Raw genomic sequence first — 21,618 nt, 5'->3', positions numbered from 1 at the left:
ACAATGAGGAGAACGTTGTAACAAAGTTGTCAGTATGTAAGAAAGACGGAATAATCTTTAATGTTTTTGTACATAAATTTATTGCTTTTGTCCCATTGAATGAGAGTACAAGAGAAGCTGAATTCTATTACATATGAATAACTACAGGTGAGCGACACATTGTAGAGACACAACAAAGTTGTAAAATTATTTATTTATTTAGTCAGCTTATCTTTTATTTATTCATTCATTCATTCATCTTCTACCGCTTATCCGAACTACCTCGGGTCACGGTGACCCTGTGCCTATCTCAGGCGTCATCGGGCATCAAGGCAGGATACACCCTGGACGGAGTGCCAACGCATCGCAGGGCACTTTTATTTATTTATTTATTTATTTATTTATTATTTATTATTATTATTATTATTATTATTATTATTATTATTATTATTATTATTATTATTATTATTATTATTATTACATTAAATAAAAGGAGCTTCTCAGAGATTTTAGCCTTAACAAATCTTAGCCTTAAAGGGCTTCTAAGGGTCTCCCAATGAACCAACCATGTAGGGAATGTAGGAAAAATAAATAAAAGTTGGCTCTAGATCAAGGTTTTTAGGACTTTTGTAGCTAGTTTCCCCTTTAACTGTAGATACCTATTTATTAAAGCAATCAAACTTCTTTAATCCTGAGATTTCCACTCTAACTATGCTTCAAAGACCTTTAAACCAACTCTGAGTACCTCTGGTTATAAGGTAAAATAATATGCCGAAAATATGAAAACACAATGTTTTAATATTTACTAGTATTTATACTATTATACTAATTAGTGAAATAATAAAATATAATAAAATATACTATTATGCTACAACTATATACCCTTACACTACAATTATTTTATTTTTGTTACTTTTGTGCATTTTTTATATGTAAGTAAGTAAGTAATAATTAAGTAAATAATTTATCTTTTTTATTTAAAATAAAAAGATAAGCAACTGGGCATGCAATAAGCACTGAAAGAAAAATAAACACTAAACACAAAAAAAAAAACATTTTACAGTTTATGATTAATATCTTCTAGAAAATATATTAATGATCATTTCTGTACCTTTTAAATTTTTTTGTTTAATTATTATGATTCAGTATAGAAAATCATTTTTAGACCAAATTTGTAAAGTCAATCATAATCCAGAAAACCAATAATAGTTGAAACGTTTCAAGGTCCTGTCAGATGAAGAACATTAATAGTGTTAAATGGGATTAAAAATGCAAGCACACAAAATCCTTATCTTAATGTTTTCAGTACATTCAGGCTCGGTAAATTGGCCAACATAAATTAAGTATATAAAGCAGTGTAAAGCCCCTCTGTATGCCCGCTGGTCCAGTCTCTGTGCTCACGATCTCTCTGTAACTGCCTGTCCTTTGACTGGTAAATGAATTTTCCTTATAAAAGTTACACTGCATTTCAGAAAAAGAACATCATGCCAACAGTAAAATATGGTGGTAGTAGTGTGGTCTGGGGCTGTTTTGCTGCTTCAGGACCTGGAAGACTTGCTGTGATAAATGGAACTATGAATTCTGCTGTCTACCATAAAATACTGAAAGAAAATGTGCGGCCATCTGTTCGTGACCTCAAGCTGAAACGAATATGGTTCTCAATTCCACCTCTGAATGACTGAAGAAAAACAAAATGAAGACTTTGGAGTGGCCTAGTCAAAGTCCTGACCTGAATTCTATTGAGATGCTGCGGCATGACCTTAAAAAGGTGTTTCATGCTCGAAAACCCTCCAAAGTGGCTTGATTACAAAAATTCTGCAAAGGTGAGTGGACCAAAATTCCTCCACAGCGCTGTAACAGACTCATCACAAGTTATCTCAAACACTAAGGGTGGCCCAACTAGTTATTAAGTTTAGGGGCAAACACTTTTTCACACAGGGCCATGTAGGTTAGAATTTTGTTTTCCCTTAATAATAACAACCTTCATTTAAAAGCTGCATGTTGTGTTTACTTGTTATCACTGACTAATATTTAAATGTGTTTGATGATCTGAAACATTAAAGTGTGACAAACATGCAAAAAAATAAAAATCAGGAAGGGGCAAACACTTTTTCACACAACTGGATCTAGCAGTAAATAAATATATATATATATATATATATATATATATATATATATATATATATATATATATATGTACACACAACAAGGAGTGAAGTGAAAACCTGTCCTACTTCTCCAGGCTGTATTGATTACACAGAACATTATCAGGTCTATGGGCCAGCATGCTGACTGAGTTTATTTCTGTCTCTAAGCCTTGCATTGGGCCCCTGGGGATATTTGCCTTTACATCTGGTATGTTCCTGTAGATGGCAGAGTTAATGTCTTCAGCAATAGAGTGAACACTGGAATGCCCTGACTTAGGAAGTAAGAGGTCATTTGCATCTGTCTTCTCTAATCCAACCCAGGGATCTTGACTTTCTGCCCATGGCAAATATGCTGCCACATGCTCCTGCCTGTCAGCTGAATCTCCTTGCCCAGGGAGTAACCAATCAGATACCCTATCATCCCTTTTCCTTGCAGATGATTGGTTGTCCCTGAGTCCTACGGTTCTATCTGATTTGTCTGTGTCCAGTTGACTATGTGATGATAATAAGAAGCTATTCACAATATCTTCAGAGTCAAAATGCTTGTCCGAAAGCTCTTTAATCAAGGACGGAATCTGAAAGTGGACGAGAAGAGAATGTTTAAATCAATAATAACCAGTGGTAAAGACCAATAATGGTATTACTCAGGTTTTATCACAATCTATACAGGGATCAATAGACTAGCTAAACAAAATTTTATCACATATTTGTGCTCACATTAATGGATTCCAGTGAAACAACTGTATTTTTTGCTGTATCTGGTTGTTTGGTCAGCTCTGAAATCCTGTGAATATAATCCTTCTGCTCTGAGTTCATGCTGTCCACCTAGAAACACAAATAAGCATGAGTATGTATTTCATCCGTGTATATTCCTTGCTTGCATAGCATGTGTTGCCACATGACAGAGGTGGTGTGATGTGGCCCAGTGCAATGTGGAGTGGGCATACCATCCCAAAGTTGATTTAGTTTCATTAAGTTCTTCATATACAATTTTCCACCACTAAACACTTATGTTAAAAGTTGTGTTATTGTTAGTACTGCTAGTAGTAGTAGTAGTAGTAGTAGTAGTGGTAGTAGTATAGTAATATTATAGTGTAGTATTTTCCAACTGGCTATATTACAGAATACATTCATATTTACTACAGACATTTGTGTGTGTGTGTGTGTGTGTGTGTGTGTGTGTGTGTGTGTGTGTGTGTGTGTGTTTGTGTGTGTGTGTGTGTGTGTGTGTGTGTGTGTGGGAGTGTGTGTCTCACCACAGAATGAAGTTTTTTCTCAAGGACACTGTTTGCCTGCTGACAGCTTATGTAGCTCTCCTGAAGCCTGTGAGGGAACAAGAGTTTACAAATTATATCAGGGTTAAACCAAGCATGTACTTCCTGTACACTGAAACAAATGAACGTACAAAGTGAAGGTATCTATTTTCTATTGATCTTAGCATGTTAAATATATCTTATAATAATATTTGAAATAAAAAAACTTGAAATAATATATTTATTCATGCTTTGTTATATTATATTTAATATATCACCACATTATCTGATACATTTTTCCATATACAAAAAAAAAATACTTTTGCTAATTCTTCTGCATTGGACAATGTTATTTTGGTTCACCAGTCAAATTATTTTTTCCAAATCCAAGCTAATTATGTGATAAAAATGAAAGACTTAATAAAAGTTATCTTATCATTGTATATTAAGAGATTAATCATGTTTATAATCAAGTTAATAGCAGCTTAAATGTTTGTGTCCCATCCTCAGTTTGATATAAACTTTCTATAACAATTGGTAATTCCATGTCTTGATTGAATTCCATGCCTGCATATAATTGATACGTTTTTCCAAGAACTTTTTTCTTTTACATCCTCTGAACAGGTTTTTGCCATTGTTCTTCCTGAATTCATTGTTCTTCAAGTCTGCTACTGTCAAGTCAGGTCTTTCATTTGATTTTTTTCTTTACGTTTTTTAGTTGATGTCTCTGTGGTCTGTGTGGTCTGAACATACATTTTATCTTAGTGAAATTATTTTGTAGAACAACAAACAATATAAGAGAGATCATTTTTCCCTGCAGGGATGCAAACTTAGAGGTAAATTGTATGTATAGTATAATTTGAATTAAACAAATTAGAATCAAATATTTTCTAAGAATTATTCATTTTTATAGAAAATGTATATGCATAAATAGTTTTTATACAATTCCACTCTCTTTTCTCTGTTGTCTTATCGATTTTAGCAGAAAAAGAAATGTTAGCTAAAAATTATTATAAGAATTATAGTTTGCAATATCGTTCTTATATCACAGGTTTAGAAAAACATCACAGTACAAAATTTGAGTAATTAAATTTGGCAGTGTTTTTTTTTTTTTTTTTTACTCTTTTGAAAATCTGTTAATTTTTAACATTACCTGTGTATTTTTAATAATGCCGTTGTCTTTATTCTGAATGCTGTGGGTAATATTAAAATACAATTACAACATTTTTAAAATCTTTCTCACTTTTTGCATTTCTCTTTAATCCTGCTTAATTCTGTCTTGGTACACTGTAGCTCTGCCTCCATGTTTTGAATGCATGACACCATCTGCAGCAAATTCTCATGTAGGTCCTTGTCGTAGTGCTCTGGCAATCTGCAAGGCATTATGGGATTTTTTATTAGGGTCAAAATAACACACACCAGATTCTTCTTAATTCCAAGATACTTAGGATTTTTCATCTTGTATGACAGAACAGTAAACATGTCTGTGTTACAAAACTGCTGATGATCAACATTGGCAAAAAAAGATCGATTAATTTCGCTGCTAGCTGGCTTTCAGATTATAGAACACACAATGCACAACAGATATCAGAATAATGAAAATCAATAGTGGGAAGTAATAGAGCAGATGGGGAAAAACACTCACTCGGCTTTGTTCATGCTACTCACTGAATCCTGGGCATGAAGGGCAGAGGCATGAGGGGTGAAAGATGATAAACAAAAAATTGATTTTCAAAGTCATGTGCTTCCGGATGGATCATTGATTCACCCAGATTCACTGAACCTGGACTAATGAACAAACATAGTTCCCTCTTTTGTCTCTTGAAATGAACTGCAAACTGCCAAATAAATACTAGAAAGCTGTAAATAATATTATAATATTCATTAAGTGCTTGCATGTTTTTTTTAAAAATCTCAAATAACTCAAGCTTTTAAAAATATCGTCATTTTTATAAATGTGTTAAAATCAGAAAAACAAGGATATAAAAGCATATAATAGAAGTAGGGTTGAGATTATTTTAGATGCTAAGAGTAACATACGTATGTTTATACCTGTATTCAAATATCATACATTGAAAAATATTATGAATATAATATATACCAAATTTTATTTTTCAGACTCACCCTGTGCAATTGTTTGGTGTGTCTTCTGTATCCCATGAATTTGCGCTTGCTAATATTCTCCAGGTTTGGGGAAATCATTGTAGGAGATTTTTTTGTGAACTGCATGCCCAGTGCAGCAGGCAGAGATGAGACATTTTGCTTAATATCAAGCTCTCTACATATGCCATAACCATCATTATAACCCAATTTGCCTTTAGCTTGATGCTGCTTCTCCTGCAGGATGGACTCAGAACTGGTGCTGGTACCTTCACTGAGGAGCTGGCTGTATTTTCCTTGGTGCTTTTGGCGCTGATGACGGTGTGGCAGACCCGAAGAGCTACCAGTTTGTTGTTTCTGACCATGTTTATTATAACCAGTTCTTCCTTTTTCATTGTTGGATTGCATAGACTGGACATTGTGCTGTTTGGATGTTTTCTGTAAATCTTCTCGTTCCTGGTTGGATGTTTTAGCAGGCTGCGTACGGTCTTCCTGAGGCAACTGAGATGTCGGCGTATGGCTGGGATTGCTCCTGAAAGAGCTGAGTCTTGAAGGGCTGATAACCTTCCTGGTAATCTCATCCAGAAAGGCAGAGAACTCGGTCTTCCCTTTTACAAAGTTATCTCTCAGTGCCTCGACAGAACTCTGCATATGAGGATTAGTACTTTGTCCCTTAGTGGACAGTGCTTCCATTGACTTGGCTTTCCGGAAGCTTCCGTGCTTCTGCCCGTCATCTTTGTTTTTAAGAATACCTTTGCTTGGCAGCTGAATAGATGAGACAGCCCTTTTAGGTCTTGCCATATTTACTGTTGCAGCAGCCTTATCCTTAACAGCAAGGTTTTGTCCCAGGCTGGTAGTCTTGTAAAGATGGTTGAGGTCCAATGGATGGGGTCTCCCATATGCCTTAGTACTGTGTTCTTGGTTTACGCTCTGCAGAAGCCCCTCTTCAATTTTGCTCTGGCATCTGAACAGTGGTGATTTCCTCAGTCCTCGCTCAGAAACCTGTTGTTGCAGTCCAGAATGACCAAAATGCTGTTGCTTCTGTTGTTTGTGGTGAATATTCAGTGCTAAGTCACTTAGATCAAAGTCTATGTTCCCAGATGCCTCATCTTGAAATATCCTTGCTTCTGGAAGGTTGGAACAGGACACAGAATGCTGGTGTTTGTTTAGCAGGAAATGCCACTCACTGTCCAAACTGGACTCTGAAAACAAAGATGCAGTGGAAGAGGAAGAAGATGAGGAGATGGTCCCCTCTGTGAGGACACCTTTGTTGCATGCGGTGCCCACAACGTTTTGATGATGATCTGGCTGATTTTGGGAACCATATTTAGGGAAGTCATTGCTGTTCCTGTGGAAATAATTGGGACAATAATTACCTTTCAAAGAGGAATTCAACAATTACATGTATAAATCTGAAATGTTCCAGGATTCACACCACAGGTTTTTTTTTGGAAGAAAAGATAATGTACATACCAAGATGAACATCCGGAGTTGCGTTGGTTGAGATGGTGATGTGATAGATCCTGATGAGAAAAAAGATGTTGATGTTTCGGAAGTTTAAGTTCATCTTTTGATGATTTTGACACAATTTCACGAGTTGTAACATTAGGAATAAAATGCTTTCCCAGTTGTCTCTTCATTACAGCAGATATACCAGTTCAACCATAAAGCAATTCAACCACTCTGCTATTTTGTACTGTTGTCACCTGTATATAATCATATGTAACCTATTTAAACAGTCTACATTTAATTTTTTAAGCTACAAAGTCATTGTAGTATTTTTTGATGCATCTTAAACAGTTGTTTTCAAGCTGAATCTCATATGTCGACTAACTAAGATAGCACCCAGTTGCTGTGAATCTATGATGACCTTATGCTAGACTGAGCTTAATTACTTTGACTTTGTAGGCTGACAACAGCAGGAACAATATTGATCGGGCTTGATCAGGCTATATATATATATATATATATATATATATATATATATATATATATATATATATATATATATATAATGTTTTATAAGCTTGTGTAAATGTGTTAAACACCAGACAACAAAATGCATTCTCTTTCTATCTATCTACTTCTCTCAACAGGGGTTTAAAATAATCAAAATGACTTATTGTGAGAATAATTGTATAAAATACTTTTCTGATAATGTAGCAGACTTTCGGTACAAAGCACAATGTTCTTTTCTTACACACACTCACATACATACACATACTCTCTCTCTCTCTCTCTCTCTCATACACACAAACACACACACAGATACCTTGACCTTAGCATAACCTCCTCTCCTTAGCACATCTGCTATGAAAGAAGTTATAAAAAACATGATACTGAAGCTGGGAGGTTTCCTGCTTCATGATAACGGTCAAGGTATCTTCTGCAGATACTAGCATTAAGCTCCACACACATTATGTCCTTCCTTTTTTTGTACTACTATATATATTCATGTTTGACATAATAAAGTTTGGACTTCTCTTTGAAAGACTGACTGGCGTGTTTCATTGAGACTTCCCCAAGGCCTTGTGGAGAACAGCAACCGAGCAGAGGGAGAGGGGCTCAGAAATCCTGTCCAAGCGGCAGATGAGAGAAATAATTCCTTACAGTTCTTGGGGGCTCGTCTGGGATAGCAGTATTCGGGTAAGTGCTGATTTGGTATCTTGTCATACGAGTTAAAGTGTAGGCACTTACCTCGTGTACTGGTATTTATATTGGGGGATATCAGAAGGGCGGGCAAGTGCTCATTGGTATCTAGTCATACCGTTCAAAGTGTAGGCACTACTGTGCTGATATCCATATCCGTGTATAGAATGTATGCACGATGTGTAAGGGAATTTGTCACTGGTTATTGAACCAGTGAAATCGCGTGCGCTGAAAAAGTCTCTAGAGTTGACACTACATGCCCTCTCTGTCTCGGTCACTGGCCTCCAATTGTGTTGTGTTGTTTGTGTGTAATAATAACAGTTCTACCTATAGTTGAACATGGGTAATTCAGCAACAAAATATCCTAAGCTGGATCGTGAGGAAACTCCTCGAGACTGGATTAACAGTTGTGGTCTAGGTTGTTACACTACCCCCTGGTTAGATAATTTATCTGAATTATAACCTCAATTTTTGACATATCCCCGTGGTGGTACTTTTAAACCTGAATATTTGGCATCTGCTTATACTTAAATTGATGACGGCTTTGTGGATCCTGATTGGGGTTATCCGTACATGACAGACGGTTATAAGAAATTAAAGCTAATCTGGGATAAATATCACTCTATTCAAAACTCAAATAAAAAAAAAAAAAAAGAATTAAAATCTCTGCCGAAGTTTGATCCTCAAACTAAACCGAAATCGCTAATCCTTTGTTCCTCACAACCTTCATGCATAATTGTAGATTTGAGATACAGAAGGTTCTTAAATATCAGCTCACAGATCATAGCAATATGACAGTTAAAACTCTAGGGAAGAGAGTGCGCACCATGGAAGGCGATGGTATTTTAGAAAGTAGATAAGCAGTATGCCTCGCTGTGGCTGAAGGCAATGTATACAATGGTGACTCGGCCCGAGGGAGAGGCCGAGGGAGAGGCCAGGGAAGAGGAGTAAGTAACTCATACTCCCAAATCCCCGGCGCCTGTTTTTATTGTGGTAAGAATGGACATTGGGCCAAGGAATGTAGGAAGAAACAGAGAGATATGGGAAATGTTCCTGCAGGTTCCCTTCCAGCACTTCCTCCCCAACCACCTCAGGCCGCACCCCACCCTTCCACCGGGATGCAGGCAAATCCCTACCATGCATAGGGATGCCCACAGAGCACGACCCCGACCATGCTACATTGTACATATGAGTAACATCAGGTAAATGAAATGTCTTTTCTTGAGTTATGTGTAAGTGGCACAGTACTGTATATCCCTTCCTCTTTGATACAGGAGCTACAATGTCAGTAATGGGCTCACAAAAGAAACGCCTTTTACTCCATCCCTCCTCGCCACATGTCCTTCTGATTCTAACATTTTCTTACATCACCGATTCATTTTTATGTCTGAGTGTCCTTTTAATCTTTTGGGGAGGGATCTTATGAGCAGGCTACAAGTTTCTATTAGCTTCTCTGACTCTAAACTCATTGTTTCTGTTCCTGAGTCTGCTCCACTGTCACATTTATCTGATATGACATTTAACGACTGTTTTCTCTCTACCACACAGAAACCACCATCCTCATCTTCTGCCTTACTAGACACTCTATCGCCCTCATTGTGGGCTGATCATAAGAATGACGTTGGTCTTGTGCAGTGTACACCCTACGCAGCTAAGTTAAAACATTTAGACCCTGTGTTCATTAAACAGTATCTTTTGTCTGAAGCAAAATTGCAGAGTGTGGATGGGATTTTACAATCTCTTTTACAACAGGGAGTAGTAAAAATAAATGACATCATCTGGCACAACAGGTGCCAGATGATGTCATTTATTTTTCACCCTGCAATCCTTTGCCTTCATTTACATTTACATTTACAGCATTTGGCAGACGCCCTTATCCAGAGCGACGTACATAAGTGCTTAAATCTCTAGCATTGAATACATTAATGCTGGCTCACTAAGTTACATACTTAAGATACCATGAGTTTAAAACATTTGTTCAAAGTTACAATGAAAGTGTCAAAGGTGTTTTGTTTTTGGTTTTTTTTTGTTTGTTTTTTTTAAATGCAAAAGATAAGGAAAGAAGTGCTAGTTGAAGTGTTTCCTGAATAAGTAGGTCTTCAACCGCCGCTTGAAAATAGCCAGTGACTCAGCTGTCCGGACCTCTAGGGGGAGTTCATTCCACCACCTTGGTGCCAGAACAGAGAAGAGTCTTGTAGTATACTTGCCTCTTACCCTGAGAGATGGTGGAACCAATCGAGCAGTGCTGGTAGATCGGAGGGTGCGGGGTGCAGTGCGCGGAGTGATGAGGGCTTTGAGGTAAGAGGGAGCTGGTCCATTTTTGGCTTTGTAGGCCAGCATCAGTGTTTTGAATCTGATGCGTGCAGCTACCGGAAGCCAGTGGAGGGATCGCAGCAGCGGGGTGGTATGCGAGAACTTTGGCAGGCTGAAAACAAGCCAGGCAGCTGCATTTTGGATCATTTGCAGAGGACGGATTGCGTTCATAGGTAGACCTGCCAGCAGTGCGTTGCAGTAATCCAGTCTAGAAATGACAAGAGACTGAACAAGTACCTGAGCAGCCTGTGTGGACAAAAATGGCCGAATCCTTCTAATGTTGTAGAGAAGAAACCGAAAATGAGCGAGTCACATTAGCAACATGAGAGGAAAAGGACAATTGATTGTCCATGGTTACCCCAAGGTTGCGAGCTGTGGCTGAAGGGGAGATCAGATCATTGTGCAAGGATATAGCAAGATCATGACCTGGGGATGAATCACCTGGGATGAACAGCAGTTCAGTTTTGAGCTTTAACTGATGAGCAGTCATCCATGACGAAATTTATGCCAGACATGCTGAGATCCGGTCAGAAGCTGTGGCATCTGAGGGTGGGAAAGAGAAGATAAGTTGTGTATCATCAGCATAGCAGTGGTAAGGGAACCCATGTGAGGAAATAACTTCACCAAGAGAGTGAGTATACAGGGAGAAAAGAAGAGGACCAAGTACTGAGCCCTGTGGGACGCCAGTGGAGAGTCTGCGTGGAGCAGATGTCACTCCCTTCCATGTTACCTGATATGAGCGTCCTTCCAGGTAGGAAGAAAACCATTCCCAAGCTGATCCGCAAATCCCAAGACTCCTGAGGGTGGATAAGAGAGTCTCGTGGTTGACCGTATCAAACGCTGCTGAAAGGTCAAGGAGGATAAGGACGGATGACAGTTTGGCTGATCTAACAGCATGTAGTTTCTCAGAGACATCCAAAAGGGCTGTCTCTGTGGAGTGAGCTGCTTTAAAGCAGCTGTCTCTGTGGAGTGAGCTGCTTTAAAGCCAGACTGGTTGGGGTCTTAGAGGTTGTTCTGTGAGAGATAGACAGACAGTTGATTATAGACAATGCGTTCAAGAATTTTTGAAAGAAACGAGAGAAGTGATACCGGTCTGTAGTTACTGATGTCTGATGGATCCAGAGCGGGTTTCTTTAGGATGGGAATAACCCTTGCTCTCTTGAAAGTAGTTGGAAATGAAGTGGAAATGAAGGGCAGAAGGTCTTGCGAGATGGTCTGGAGCATAGTGGAAGGGAGTGGATCCAATGGGCAGGTGGTAGGATTGCAAGACTGGATGAGCTGTAAAATCTCTTCTGCTGCTAAATGCGACAGTTGAGAAATGCGACAACAAAGGTGAGACCATGTGCATTCCTGTCTAAAATAAAACACTTGATATTGTTGGCAAGGGCTTATCTGCGTTTCTCCGGGCTGTGGCTGCCTGTGCTGTAATGGTACAACATGCTGAGAAAATTGTCCTGTCTCATCCCCTGATCTTACATTCACCACATCAGGAAAAACAGGTCCTTCAGAACTTACAAACTCAACACATGACGGCACAAAGGTGGTCAGGTTATGAAACTATCTTATGTTCAACCAGTAATCTAGAAATCAAAGCCACCTCCTCATTAGATACGTTAGGTCACACCCTTGCACGTCTACTTAGAGCTCAGGATGCCACACTGCACAACACTCCGCATGATTGCTGTGCTGAAATCATTCACTCTAATAGCATTCGCCCTGATCTATCATTGACTCCATTAAATACAGGCTCTTGTTCAAATCCACATGATGGTCACTTTCTGTGTGGGTATTTCTGTGTGTGCTCTGCCCGATGTTGTTGTTGAAGCTTACTCTTTACCTTTTATGTCTGCACAGGCAGCTGCCCGTCCCACTGCCTTCCCTTCCTTGTGCGCGAGTTTCACGGTGTTACACATCACGCCCGAAGAGGGGTATGGGAAAACATGAATAAACTCTTTTGTGTAGCTAATTTAAGAGGCACAATAGACTCAATTTTATCTTAATTAATTTTAATTTATAAATATTTTAATTTATAAATTAATAAAATTAATTTATTAATTTTAAAGATGTCTGACCTGCGCTCAAAATAATCATACTAAAAGCACAGCTAAACACGAAAACCTTCCAATACCAACGGCACCATTTTAGGAATGGCAAATTGATTTTAGACACATGCCACCACAGGGGCCTTTCAAATATCTCCTGGTAATGGTAGATAAGTTCTCAAGGTGGGTAGAGGCTTTCCCCTGTCAGCGAGAAAATTCCAAATTGCATTTATCACCACACAAAATTATTTTTGGCCGCCCGTTTTGGAAGAAGGGTAAGCCAGCTATAGGTAGAACTAGTCTGGATGTGAACATCGGTGAGTATTCCACTGCCATGATTAACACTTTGTCAAAACACTATGAACAAATTTCAGCAGCCATACCTGTCATTTCTAAGGCACCGACCCATCCCTTCCAAGTGGGAGATATGGTCTTATTTAAATCATTAAAACCTAAATCATTGGGTGAAAGTAAATAGAATGGGCCAGCGGAAATAGTCGCGACTACGCGCACGGGGTGTATTAACTGATCTTTTTCCACAGTGGATCCATGCTACCAGAGTTAAGAGATGTCCTCATGGAGTTGATTCTGCTGTGAATGTATTCTCTGTGTGTCACCATTTTCTTTATGTTACAGAGATACAGCCCTCTGTATACAGACCTTTTTTGTATACAACATTGAAAAAAAACATTTTCTTTATGTTACAGAGATACAGACCTCTCCATGAGTTTTCTAGAGGGTGCCTTCGAACCCCTGGCTCTTTGAATATCATCCACGCTGTAGAAGGTGCCGGGAAAGGCTAAAGAGAACTGAACAATAACCTCCCATTGAGCACAGGACACTCAACCAGTGACCAGTATGGTTGTCATCCTCCTGTCCTTGATCACCTGTCTTGGAACAGGGTTACCCGTCCAAGCACATCCTCACAACAACACCTTCTGGCAGTTTGCTAACTGGACAGTCCGCGAACCTACTAATGGGTCCCGTATATCTCTATGTTGATTCCTGTACTCTGTATTTTAGTTTTACTGTGTCTCCATGGCCTTCAAGGTGGTATTCTCCGTGGTATTCTCCGTGGTATTCTTCAAAGTCTTCAATCAATGTTACATTGTATGATTTCTGGGTATAAACCTGTCCCCAGAGCACCAGATTATTATCCTAATCCTATGCAAGGTAGATAGGCGATGGATGTATCTAGTATCTGAGAAGTGACTGAGGGTCTGGCCTAGGCCAGGAATGCAGTAACAGTGATTACTCGTTTAGCCCGGCTTCCAGAGAAAGATAGGTATGAGTTGTTTATCCATTATGAGTTTATCATGGATAAAAGAGGGGAATTGTGAGAATAATTGTATAAAATACTTTTCTGATAATGTAGCAGACTTTCTGTACAAAGCACAATGTTCTTTTCTTACACACACTCACATACGTACACACACACATACTCTCTCTCTCTCTCTCTCTCTCTCATACACACAAACACACACAGAGATACCTTGACCTTAGCATAACCTCCTCTCCTTAGCACATCTGCTATGAAAGAAGTTAAGAAAAACATGATACTGAAGCTGGGAGGTTTCCTGCTTCATGATAACGGTCAAGGTATCTTCTGCAGATACTAGCATTAAGCTCCACACACATTATGTCCTTCCTTTTTTTGTACTACTATATATATTCCTGTTTGACATAATAAAATTTGGACTTCTCTTTGAAAGACTGACTGGCGTGTTTCATTGAGACTTCCCCATGGCTTTGTGGAGAACAGCAACCGAGCAGAGGGAGAGGGGCTCAGAGATCCTGCCCAAGCGGCAGATGATAGAGATCCTGCCCAAGAGGCAGATGAGAGAAATAATTCCTTACACTTATACAACTCCATATGATGCAGACCTTCAGGCAGTTTCCGACTGAACAATGGGAGAATTTGGTGTTTTGTTTGTGTAGATATGTTTCAAAGATATTGTTCGAGTAAAATGTCTTCAGTTTTTTCTGTTGTGCTAACAGTACACAAATACACATTGTTATGAGGATAAGGAATTTTGTTCAAAACAATAGTTTTAAAAGCAGTCCTCAGTACCACAGATACCCCACAGATTTTCTCTATCCCAGTGTGGACCATTTAATCTTGCACCATCAAAGCAAGACCATTGAAGAGACATTGAATCTAAACACTACTGTCACTTACTTTCAGACAAAACACATTCTCATGCATGTTGCAGGCAAATCCAGTTTTATACCTTAGAAGATAATGTGCAAATGGCCAGTAATTAACCTCCAGACTGGATTATCACACTGAGTGATTTAAATGTTGATGAGAAAACTGTGCTGCCAGACATTATTGCAGTTTTTAGCCTATTTTGAACTGCTCCATTACACATTAAAATGTCCATGTTAAGGTGAATGGACTGAGAAACTCCTTTTAAAAAGCATATGCCCATCTATCAAACCTGAGTGCTTAATAACAAAATGTGACAAGAAAAAAATAATCTTGTCACTAACATTGATAGGATCATTTTCATTCAGGACCCTACTTTTTGTGCCCTCTTGTGGGTGAAGCGATTAAGTCACGTTAAGTGTGCATGGAACTTTCTGGAACATCAGAATTAGAATCAGAATCAGGTTTATTGGCCATGCGTGTTAACTCCCACCAGGAATTTGGTTCCAGCTGTTTGTGACTCAAAAGTACAGACATTAATAACACTATACTATACATTTAGTTTGGACCATATACAGTACCATGGTCTTAAATGTGAGAAGAAGAAAAATATACTGTGATTAAATTGTTCAGGTCATGTTAGACCACTTGTTTCAAAATGCTGGTTACATTCTCCACTGTTACACAATTTTATGGATTTGTGGTGAGTAAACTTAATCTCAGGTCTACTACCATGGCCTGGTTGACTAAAGTAGACGGCGATAAAAAAACAAACAAACAAAAAAAAACTAGAAATCATTGATTTCATTCTGTACTCTGTGACCCAAAAGATTCTGATTGACCCTAAAATGAGTCTATTCTCTTATGTCAAGCTTTGAATCAGAATCAGAATGAGGTTTATTGGCCAAGTGTGTTGACACACACAAGGAATTTGGTTTCAGCTGTTTAAAAGATGAGATTCAATTCAATACAATCGACAATTCAATTCTATTTAGTCAGAAGGTTGTGACTCATGATTCTATTTGGCCAGAAGGTTGTGAATCATGATTCTATTTGGTCAGAAGATTGTGATTCCTGATTCTATTTGGTCAGAAGGTGTTGATTCATGATTCTATCCTGCTTGTCGATTCCAGGGCCTATTGGTATATATATATATATATATATATATATATATATATATATATATATATATATATATATATATATATATATATACACACAGTATACACGATAGACTGAGTGCTCTTTATTTATTTTTTAAAATAGTTCTATTTTATCTTAGTTCTGTCTAATGCTTTATTTTGAGGTATATTCATTTCCTGTTTGGTTCTTCTTTCTTCTAGTCAGACTTTATTGAAACATTATTGTTTAATATATAAAATTACAACTTAATTCTGATAAGAAAACACACAGTCTTCTGAGTCAAGAGAAATTCAGTTCTGATTTGGCTGTTATGTCGTTTAAAGTCTGAAAGCAAAAAATTATGTACGAAAACGACTCTTTGAGTCGATTCAATTGATTCATAATCATTTGAAAGAAAATCAGATACGACTCCTAATCTCTGGAACCGAATCAATTGTTTGCTACACCCACCCCCTCGGCATCCTGAAATAGGGATATACGTGTCGTACGTGACAAAAACTGACGTGGCAAAAAACGGAGTCATACGTATATGAGGCATATTTATTATATTAGTTATTTACAGTACCCAATGCTTAACATGAACATATGGTGTATTGTTTTTTCATTTGTCCACATTACTGGCGTGAATAGCAAGTGTTTATTTTTAGCTCTGTAACCCCTAGATGTTTTAAGGCTGGCTCTATTATGAGTCAGGGTTTTTAAATAACAAAGTAGGAAGAACTCACTGGGGAATCTATTACTTGATCAGTGTGGATTTTGCTAGAACATTCCGCTACTTTCTGAACTAAAGCAGAAACTTGTTTTTGTTTAAATGACCTGCGCACGCGCACTGATTCGATGCAGTAACGCGCTAAGTAGATCCAGTCACACAAACCGGTTAAAACTGGAACGAGCAAGGTTTGTTTACTTCTGAACATATTCATCCGCATTGCGTATGTGACGTAATTGGAAATCCGAGTCATTCAGTATTAGTCATAGACTTGTTATATAATTTCCGGCAAAATCCACATTATTTCTTATAAATCACCTTCTCAAACTCTAACGTAGGTCCTTTAGATTTGAAAATTTGAAACACCCGAGTATAAGCACTTTATAACTAATAGCCACATCGGTGTCGCAGTGGAACTATTTTTTTTAAGGGCGTAAGGATTTTTCATGTGACCGACCGAGTCACGTTTGTATATAAGGAAGCGCGACCGCTTCTGCCAGCCACATTTGGGCTGTGAGCTTTTCGTGAGGTGTAGTTTTGCTGCAGACAGGAACGGCACTGGTCTGATGTATTTTATTTGCATTTCAGTTTGTTCTTCTTGTGTATTTTCGTGAATTTCGTTAGTTGTAATGTTTATTTATTTGTTTTTTTTTCACATCTTTACATTGTACATATGTACTATAGAATTATAGAGGTATTTTATTAATTAGTTTTATTTCGACAATGATGACTTTGATCAAACTCGACTAGTTAAGTTCTAAACGTACAGTTCATACTTAAGTCTTCTGATGTCGCGTTGGTTCACTGCTAATTTAGTGAACGCGCTAGCTAACACTTTTTTTTAATTTTTTTGGTTTATTTTTTTTTTAGATCATCGAAAGCTTTTATTCGTAAGAAATTCTATTGTCCTGTTAACTGACGTAATGAGGGAAAAAAATATTCCATGTTGAACTGCGCAGAGTTTTTGGTTTCGACAAAATGGCGCAGATGTCGAGAAAACAAAATGGCCGCCGTTAAAGACGAGTCTAACTGGTTACGTTGTGAAACTAACGCATTTTTTTGTATACGTTTTCTGTTTTATTTCTAAAGTCTGTTCATTTTAGTTCATTACTCGCTTTCAGTTTCTGTGAAAACTGGTATTTTAGGCCATTTGGCTTACGGTGGCGTAATCACGTTTAAAAAACGCCTTTTATCAAATCGATGGGATTTTTCAACGGGTTTTTTTTGTTGTAACTTGAATACGCCGCATCGACGGCGATTATATTGAGTTTCCTCAAGAACTGAGTATTTTTCATTTGTTTATTACTCATTTTAATATGTCGGTCGATGGCATCGATTTTTTTTTTTTTCTTTGTCGTTTTGGAAACTTGGACTGAGTTTAATAAGGACTTAGCTGTAATTAGCTGTAACCACAAAAAGAAGAGATCGGGATCAGAGGGAGAAGCGAGGACCAGTCGACAGCCAGGGGAGGATCAGGAGAGCTCAGGCCAGTTTGGAGAAGATGTCGATCTGGGAAGAGAAGCGGGGCAAGGCGGTGGTCCAGAGGGGAAAAGGGATCAATTCAGAGTAGCGACAGCACCACATGTGGCCACAAGGGGGAGCACAGCCGATCTAGACCAGACGAGTCCAAAGGCAGCAAGACACAGCACAGAGGGAGGGAGAGAGGGATGTTCAGGGCCATCTACATAGCATCTTAGTTATTAGAAGAGGGCGCTTGGTTTGTATAACGGGTATAGGTATCTGTATACATTTAAAGTAAAATTTATTTTCCCCCCTCAGGTTTTTGTAGAATGCATTTGCTCGCAAAAGCTCTGTTCTTTCTTTTCAGACGTGGTGTATGAATGTGTGAAATTCACCGTCAAAGTGTGAGCCACCCTGTTGTTGATCAAGTCGGGTTTCTGCTGTGATGAGTGCCTGTAATCGGCGATGCACCCTCGTACCATACAGATGTAGTCTTCCCCGGAGGAAAGGCGTCTCTCTTTCTGTCCTACTTGCAATCCAATAGGTCTGATCCAAGGTACAAGCTACGTGAACGGTTGTTGGGAGTTGGAAGTTCTTCTGCTTCGCTGTGCTGCTACACATCGTCTGTCACTACAGTCACGTCCGTGTTCCTCATGTATTCGGTGCTGAGGCCATTGTGTTTCGTTTGCTGGTAAACTTGCCCTCTAAGTTTATGCATGATTAAAAAAAAAAAGCCTTGGATTTAAAGGGAGTAACTATTCCCTTGTTTAATTCCGATGTAGACTTTGCAAATGCAGTCTATAGCGTTTATTCAGGTATGAAAACCTACGTCTTTTGGGGCAGTGGGGAGGGACAACTGCGCTTGAGTTTTTTCTTTCACAGGCCAATCTCAAAGCAATAGCACCAAGGGCATCCTTTGCTGTAATGCACCAAGTGTTCTAAGCTTGAGTAAGTAATGATGCAAGGACAAGTGAATTTCAATTACTTTGCACTTGGAAACATAGGCCAATACATAATACCTTTCTATTACATTTTTTACATTTCTTGTATTTGGGATGTGGAAAGGGGGTGGGGGGTGTTAACTGAAATCTCTTCCTAGCCTTTGCAGCTTTTCAGAGTGGCTTAGTTAGAGAACTGAATAATGCTGTATGGTGAAGGAACCTGCAGTCTGTGACTGACCATAGAAGGCAGCTAGCCCAAGGCATGGGACCAAGGAAGGAATCCAAAGGCATCAAAGAAATACACTAGTATCGTAAGATGGCACACTATCAGGATTGTGTTGAATGTGTACCTCTGTTCCATTTATGGATATTGAGTCATGGGGTTTTGGGACTGGGGACTGCTTAATTGTGACTCTTGCAGATTTTAGAGGCCCAACCTCTCAAAACTGGTGGTTCATCTGCTAGCTATTCCCCTCCTCAAAAGGATCAAATCTGCTGAATACAGGCAGCATGGGTTTTACCCGTTCAAACGGCAAGTAATCGGTATTTTTGGAAATTAAAATTTGCATTTGGTTTTTCATATACATTTGGTTTTTATGTTTGGGTTGTTTAAATGGGTGGGGTTGGTTGTAGGCTTTCTCCCCTTTTTTTTCAGTGTGCTGTCCAAGTGCTTTCATGCTCGAGCTCTGAAGATCAAACTCTAACACATTGTATATTAAGGTTTGCTTTTGCATTCATCAGTCTCTATTGGTCTTGCAAAGTCTCAATGTTGGCTCATGTACTTAACATTTCATTGTACTTGGTCATTCAGTTTCTTGTGACTGCTTGAATTCTGTAAATATTTATTTTTGAGTAATAAATTCATAGTGTTGTGATTGAAACGCCTAGTATGCATTTTTTTTGGTGTTTGGGAGGGGCTTGTCTTGGGTATTTCCTGTATTTTTTCAGGTGTGAATGTTGAGCTTGGCAAGTTAGTGCACGGGATGGTCCCAGGGCTTGATGGCAACTCTTTTCAAGGTGGAAAGGAAGTCAACACAAATCCGGTCCAACTGCTTTATGGGAAGCCCATGTGAAAAGGCAAAGTCCACATTTGGTTCACTGAATTTTATTTTAATACGGTTTTATTACAAGTTTGATTATGGCATAGCTTCTTTAAAAGGAACCAGCCCAGTTCTGATTATGCTTTGCAAGCATTTCAAAATATTATTTTGAATGCTATGTGAGGGGTGGGCATGGGGTCTCCTTTTTTGCCTTTTGGTTTTTCAGAATCATAAAGCCCTTGAAGAATGCCATCTATCCAGGAAATAGCATGTCTAGGATTCAGCTGCTCCATTGAATTCCAACAGGCAGGATGACTAACTCTGAGGCAAAACTTTAAAGTTACTTGGGCCATAACTGTGCAACTGTGCAGATGTGGATTTATTTATTTTATTTTTTTTAATCTAAAGCTTTGCAAATGTAGAGCAAAAACTGTTGTGCAACTGCACTACAAACTCCAAATTGAGTGGCTGGGTTTAGCTGTGCAACTGTGCAGCTAAAATTGGGCAATGTTATTGACGTGTATGGAAAATTTGGTATTGGCTGGGTAGGGGGCTTTCTCTTATATTCTTCTCTGCAGAAATATATTCCTCCAGTTATCTGATGCAAACTAGACGGGGTCATGTGGAGCACGTAGAAACCAGGTGTCTTGTGTTTTTATTCATTTATTTTTTTCCCCCATCCTTCTAAAAATGGCTAATGTAAATAACATTTGTACGCTTAATTATGTTCTTTAAGCTTTTATGGTGACATTCCTTTTCCATTTTGGTTTTTGTATTGCAATTAGTGTGGTGGAAGTGTGCGTGTGTCTCTCTCTTGAAGCCTCTTTGTTCCAGATCACTCGTCTGTCAACTTGGTTCATAACTGCATCTGAATGCCTAGCTGTTTGTGGTCAATGACCCTCACTGAATGGTGATCCTTTCTCCTGTCTGCTTGAGAGCTTAATCCAAACCTCTGAAGGCCCCCGTCAACATCCTCTGCGTGCTGTGTTGCTGTGTGCGCGTCTTTCTGTTCTGTTTCCCCTCCATTTTCTCAGGTTAATTTTGCTAAGGGTGCAAAATTTGTCTTGAGTGTGCTGCCTTGGACAGCCCTAACTTTGATGGAGCACTGGGATATCCAGTCACTCTCTGATCAACTTGAGGCTTGTCTTGCTGCTATTTGAGCATCACTCTGCTGCTACCTGATAATGGAGTTAAGTAAACATGGTTCATTTCATAGGTATATGTAGCTTTAAATTTTAATTGCATGCACACCAGCTTTGCACTACAAACATCCAAGTTTCATTTAAGGCACTTCATCTGAAAGTGTAGTTGTTTTGGGTGACATGGGGGGGGTGGAGGGGTCAGGGAAACACTGTCTCTCTTGTTTTTGCAGATACACCATCTTGGCTCGACAAATCTTACAATCGTCCTGTAACGTTGAGTGGATGGATGTGTGGTCTTAATGTTCCTACAGTCTGGAGCTGCCAGCTGTCTGCAGTAGTAACAGTCCCTTTTGTATTGGTTTGGATGGTTGGATAAAATAATACAATGATGTAATGGGTGGGGGTGGGGGGTTGCCATAATCTCTCTCCTTTTTTCTTTTTCCTCCTTCATTGCAGCTCACAGCAGTGTGGTGATGGGAACTTTGTAAGGATTCACTGGTGAAATTGATAAGTTTGCTTCAGCCATTAAGATTGATTTCATATTATAAAA

General features: G+C 38.7%; 1 long non-coding RNA gene across 1 annotated transcript; it reads left to right on the top strand.

The window, feature by feature from the left end:
• The first annotated feature begins 16,989 nt into the window (after positions 1-16,989).
• Positions 16,990-21,618, top strand: LOC132856304 (uncharacterized). Its single transcript, XR_009649410.1, has 2 exons — positions 16,990-20,568; positions 20,712-21,618. It is a non-coding gene; the product is annotated as an uncharacterized LOC132856304 (long non-coding RNA).

The sequence above is a fragment of the Tachysurus vachellii genome, chromosome 13, assembly GCF_030014155.1.
Source record: "Tachysurus vachellii isolate PV-2020 chromosome 13, HZAU_Pvac_v1, whole genome shotgun sequence".
Classification (NCBI taxonomy): Eukaryota; Metazoa; Chordata; class Actinopteri; order Siluriformes; family Bagridae; genus Tachysurus; species Tachysurus vachellii.
Note: the sequence above shows the minus strand (reverse complement) of the source record. Positions and strands in the feature narration are given on the sequence as shown.